We start from the raw sequence: 6,000 nt of genomic DNA, 5'->3' as shown, positions 1-6,000 counted from the left end.
GCTTTCTCAAAGTCTAGTCGGGTGAGGCTCAGTGCAAGGGGCAAATGTAAAGAAACTAGGGTGTTTGCCTAACACAGCAAAACACGCCAATGTGCATTATGAAGGTGTAAACACATTTTCACATCAATGTTAAAGTGTTTCATATCTTTAAAAAAAGTATCATCTTAACAAAATCACTCAACCTTAAATTGAATACCCAATTTATCAATTAGTAATAGGAAAAAAACCCAACAATAATTATATTCATAATAAAAATTGGAATTATCCAAATAATCCTATTATCCCGATGAACAACTGCATACTATACTGAAATATTGATCCCCAAGCTTACATTGCAGGGGTATGATAGAATAAATTACTGGGGAAACTTTTATTATTATTTATTTCTTAGCAGACACCCTTATCCAGGGCGACTTACAATTGTTACAAGATATCACATTATACAGATATCACATTATTTTTTTTTACATACAATTACCCATTTATAGAGTTGGGTTTTTACTGGTGCAATCTAGGTAAAGTACCTTGCTCAAGAGTACAGCAGCAGTGCCCCCCACCTGGGACTGAACCCACAACTCTCCGGTCAAGAGTCCAGAGCCCTAACCGCTACTCCACACTGCTGCCATTGCTAATTCTTATTAGAGGCTGCCAGGATTATATATTTCAGTAGATGCCACTTCAACACTTCCATTTTCTCTCTGTCCAGTTCCTTCACTTAGGCCCAATCCACACTGTCATCACCCTGCTGGGAATAGGCTAGATAACACTGGAAGATGGTTTAGCAGATGGGCAGCACTTGCCATAACGTTGTGTCAGTGTGGTTAGAAACTTCTTTTCATTTAGATGTAGGGAACATCAAGGGAAGCAAGGGTGCTGTAGCCGCCATTTGATTGAATGCAGGTTTCTCACATTACCACAGTGCTCTGGTAGACACTATCCTGGAAGGCACCATTAACAAAGCACTATTCCTGTGTTTGTTTAAACCAAGGCATTTTGTTCTAAACAGGCTGCAGTCAGCAGACAGCAGACATGAGAGTGTGAATATCTCTTGTTTATTAAGTCTGGTTTTGCTTAGGAGTTCTGATCAAATGAAAAGTGTGACTCATCTATTTACAGTACCTGCAACCCCATTGTGGGTTGCATGAATCTTTTATTTGTAACAGGGTTGAATTTGCACTAATGGATGCTAAAATAAAGACTTGGGTGTGGAATATGCTACTTTTATCACATGTTAATAAAGAGTGTTGTCTTAGCCTCATTCACACGGTTTGAACTTACTTAAAGATGTATTGTTTGTTTGTTTTCAAAGTTTGTACTTAACAATACAATAGCGTTTGATTTGAATGGCGTTGGCTTCTTCAATGACAGTCTCACCGTTTCGGTAAAGTGAAATGTATTTTTATTAGTGAAATTAACCTTTGAGAAAGCATGCTTAAAACACTGACAGTAATACATTCAACTGAATGAATTTTAAGAAATGTTTTGTATAAAAATATGGCACGCGTGGTTTGCCTTTATGGAAGCTCAGTACTTCTTTAACATTCAAAGAGGAGGAGACACGTTTCATGGGATCTTGTGGTTGTCCTACAGTTCATGACAAGCCCAGTCAAAGTACGCTGTCTTGATTGAACTTGCTTTGTTTGTTAGCAGCTGACAGACAACATAACACGCGTGACGTTCTGAACTTCTTGATTAGGAACAGAAGACTGCACACAGTCATGTTACACCAGACAGAAATGTCCCTTTAAAATTACCATGTACAGTAAGTGTCATGCACTGTTGCAGGCTATCCAAGTGTCAAACAGTAAGTAATATATATATATATATATATATATATATATATATATATATATATATATATATATATATATATATATTATTTTCAAATTGGCATGTGCTAGCCCCAGACTAGCTCAGTGAACCTTCTCAACATCAATAGATACAGAGAACAGTCAATTGTATACTCTTAATGGAAAATATCGATTTTGGACAACAAAACAAACAAACAGCCACATAATCATGTTTTGTTTCCAGTAACAGATAACAAACCAACCCACTAAGTAATAAAATAGAAAATCACCTGGTTACCCGACTTGCAGTGCAGTTGTGATATTGTTTAAAAACAGTGCAATTAGAAGTGGTTTTTGTTGACAGAAAGTGTTTTAAAAGTTTTTTTTTGTTATCACGTGGGGGGATGATGTCACCGGGTAGTTAATTTAAATGGTGTCCATATGTGACCAGTTCAAACTAGTTTTGAGAAACGAAAGAGCGGCGTGAGAGATAAGAGAAAGGCAGTCTGAAAGAGCTCGTGATCCTAGGAGGAGCAGTTGCTACACCACAAGAGACTTTGAGGAAAAGTTATAAGTGCCATAAAGAAACAAGAACTAAACCAAGTAAGTAGATATTTTTAATAAAGTGTTTTAATAAACTTTCGAGTAAATAAATGATAATAAAAAGCGGTTCTTTTACAAAAAAAAAAAAAAGTATACATATTTGACGAATAAGTTTTGTTCCACTAATTCAACTTAATCTGCAGTTTAAATAAGTTATTGGTTTAAAAAAAAAAATGCTGGTGTCTCCCGTTTTGCCTTTCTGTTTCTTTGAACATTGTACGTTTTTCTTGTCTAAGGAGCATAATACAAAAAAAAAAAAAACTGCAAATTGCTTTTTAATGTTCATAAAGCGCGTAGAAGGATATAATTGTGTGTGACATTTTATAGCTACTGAATAATATAATTAAATAAACAGAAACCTTGCGTGGGGACTTTAATAGACTCCGTGAACTACAAGCGAAAGTTTTACGATTACTCTATAGAACAGAAAACTGAAGCGTTGTGCGTTTTTATCAGTATAACACGCTCAAAGATAGTGTGAAAACTTTTTGTACTCGTTTTATTCAGTGCTATCCTGTCTAGCTAATGAACTCGAATTTGCACATTAGTTTTACAGAACACCCATTGCTTTTATATATGCAGTCAACTTTAACAAAACTGTTTAGGTTACTACATTGTTTATGGAGTTTATGAAATATATTCTACATTGCATTAATTGCGACGTGGGCAACCAGAGATACTAAATGATTTAGAAATTAAAGTATCAGTACACGTTCTTGATTGTAATGTAAAAGATGCAGCAGTAACATTAATTTATATTTTGTACTGGTTGATGGCAGAGAGCACTACTGCTGTCTGTGTGAAAACGTGCACGCGACGGAGCGGAAAGTGGAAATCGAGGTCCACTGTGGAATAGATCAAACTAAAACGACTCGGGGTTTGGTGTTTAGATTATACGTACTCAATTTATTTATTGTATTTTTGTAACATTTGCGAAATGGTTGATAACTATCAATTTCGAGTCTGCGTTTTGTCATGGTATCCCCTAACGTCTACAGGTAGACGTTACTTTGTACCGGGAGTAAATGTTTGCTGTACCTGCGTTCCCTTTGTGCTGTTGAAAACATTCGATATTTTAAACAAATACGTTTACACATTACGCGCATTGTTCCTTTGTTTGGATAACAATGGGGAGGGGGTTCGTACCCTGCAAGCAATTGATTGAGAACAACTGCATCATGCTGGGTTCTCATGAGACGCACCCACTCGCCAACATTACCTCGGATCGGCTGCTGCGCTGCCACGGCGGTTTGTTTTTCAATAGTGAAGTGCACGATACTGTCCTGAGTTAACAATGTAAAAGTAAGACCAAGGCGTTCAAATACAGAACATTCCGCGACTGCTGAGGCGAATTCGTAGATGGCATGTTTAACACAGGCTGTGTTTCTGTCTGTTTACTGAAGAGATACTGCTAACCAATACGTGTAATATTAAACTCAAGAGACTAATGTTTTAGCCGTTGCAGACAAGTAGTAACGTTAATGTACACATGTAGTGGGATTTCTTTCTTTAAAAAAAAAAAAAAAGCAGCTTGGAATCTTTGTGGGCACAGGAGCTTATAGCAAATAGGTTAGCTGAAGTGTTAATATTGTATAGAGTTAAACAATGAGGTTAAGGCTGAAAAAAAGATGGCATTGTATTAAATACACAATTTATGTTAAGGTTGCCAGTGCAAATGCATGACGTTTCATATCGGTCTGGTCTAATCCCCTGACTCAAACCAAACATTTCCAATGTAAGCACTCTGCAGAGGTTATAGTGCTCAGATCCAGAGTACACATGAATAGAATGTGTGTTTTAAACACTTCACTCCCTTCTCTAAATGAACTCTGAGTGAAGAAAGCCAATAGGATCACAGTGAGACAGAGGAAAGGGCTCTAGAGCACATGGTCCCCGTCCCCCCCCCCCTTTCTTTTGAGCACCTTTTGCCACATCTGAGCTGTCTGTGCTTGCTTTTCTCTAACAAGAAGAAAAGGATATTTTTGTACGAAACTAACACTGCATTATCTGACCAGATTAAGACAAATGTTTTAAATGAGTTACTGATTTGCAATACAAGGCTGCAAATTGGGTGTTTGCATGTACTGTTAGAGCAAAAAACCTCCCAACCTTCCAAAAGTAGCATGAGTGCATCAATAAAATACAAAGATAAATCAATGGCATTGAACACTACATAGTTTTACTATGCTGAAGGACATTTTTAATATGCATTAACATAATAAATGTGGAACAAGATAAAGGTTTGAACAGTTACCTGTATGCTATCCAATGAAAACAACAATCTTCCATGTTAAGGTATGTAAACAATTTGCTCATCTACATATATTGGCTGTCTCTCATTTTTAATGAAATGCTTTTCAGAAGAACCATTTAGAGTGATCCGAGTTGATTTATTTAATATTTAAATTTCCCCCTCCTAACTGTGTCTTGATTCCAAGTGCTATCTCTCCTAATACAAGTTCATGGGGGTTCACCAAGCTGCTGCTTCACACTTGACAACATCACAGTTACTTGTAGTCAGAATGCCAGTGGGGAAGTAAACGACCCCTCTTGACAAACTCTTGGCCCAGTTTGTCATGCAGGAATTGACACAATAGCATAGGGCCGGGAGACACTGCCTCAATGTTAGAACAAGAAGAGTTCAAAAGGTGCCGGTCACATTGGCAGCCGAGAATGAACTGAGCCCTTACAGATGGGCACTGGAATAGATGACCTTTCATGAGTGTTTGCGATTCACATGCCAATTGGAAGATCTGTAGCATTGCAGTGCCAGGATAAGTTCGTTCACACAGCTGGTGCCACCACTGGCTAAACGTGGGGATATATGCGGTTGCGTGCTGTAAATGGGCTGTTTTCAAGCAGAACAATCCTGTTTTACTGTTTGTCCTTGCAGACCCTGATGCAGTGATACGTCAAGAGTTGTGTTTTAAAGAAAGGAAAAAAAAAAAAAATAAGCACTCTTGTACTTAGCTGGCTGTCCTCAAAACATAATGACCAAGTTACTTTTGAGTATGACTTGTATATTTAAAACCACTTGTCAATTTCTCTAGGTATTTCACAGGAAGTTTTTTTTTTTATATAACATTTTTTTGGAAAGGCTTTTTTCCTTCGCTCACTTTTTCATGGGTGTGTTAACTGTACCATATGAAAACAGTAGCTGGCCCTAAAAGCAACCAGCTTATAAAAGGGAAGCATAAATGCAAGGTGATAAAGACCACATATTGTATTTAGTTATGTTTTGCTACTGTTTTTGAAGAAGTATTGCTGCAGACAGTCTTGGGCACACCAAGTCTTTTGTGCTGTGAACTGCCAAAGATTCCCCTGTCTAAAGGCTTCCTCTGCCCTCTTCTCAGTGGGTCATGCTTTTCGTCCTCGGTCAATTGATTTCTGGGAACCTGGGAAGATGAGCTATGTTCAATTGAATAAAAAGGGTCTTTGGTTCATCTTTAACCAAGTGCAATTTCATGCTTTTCAGCCAAAATGTCATGCTATCAGATAGATCCAACATGATTTAAAACCCCACACTACAGACCTGTGTAGAAGCAAGGCTGCTATTGCAGTCTAGGCATATTTTTGTCAAGTGGAAGGTATATTCTGCTCTGCTAAC

The 6,000-nt window shown here is 37.6% G+C and overlaps 1 protein-coding gene across 1 annotated transcript in view; it reads left to right on the top strand.

Annotated features, from left to right (window-relative positions):
* Positions 1-2,233: 2,233 nt before the first annotated feature.
* mdka (midkine a) overlaps positions 2,234-6,000 on the top strand; it is a 10,333-nt gene continuing 6,566 nt past the window's right edge. Inside the window, exon 1 of the mRNA XM_034053952.3 lies at positions 2,234-2,393. The gene's annotated coding sequence lies outside the window, so the exon portion shown is untranslated. The remainder of the gene's footprint in view (positions 2,394-6,000) is intronic.

This window comes from Acipenser ruthenus, chromosome 27, assembly GCF_902713425.1.
Source record: "Acipenser ruthenus chromosome 27, fAciRut3.2 maternal haplotype, whole genome shotgun sequence".
In the NCBI taxonomy this organism is placed as follows: Eukaryota; Metazoa; Chordata; class Actinopteri; order Acipenseriformes; family Acipenseridae; genus Acipenser; species Acipenser ruthenus.
The sequence above is the reverse complement of the archived record's forward strand: the minus strand, read 5'-3'. Positions and strand labels throughout refer to the sequence as shown.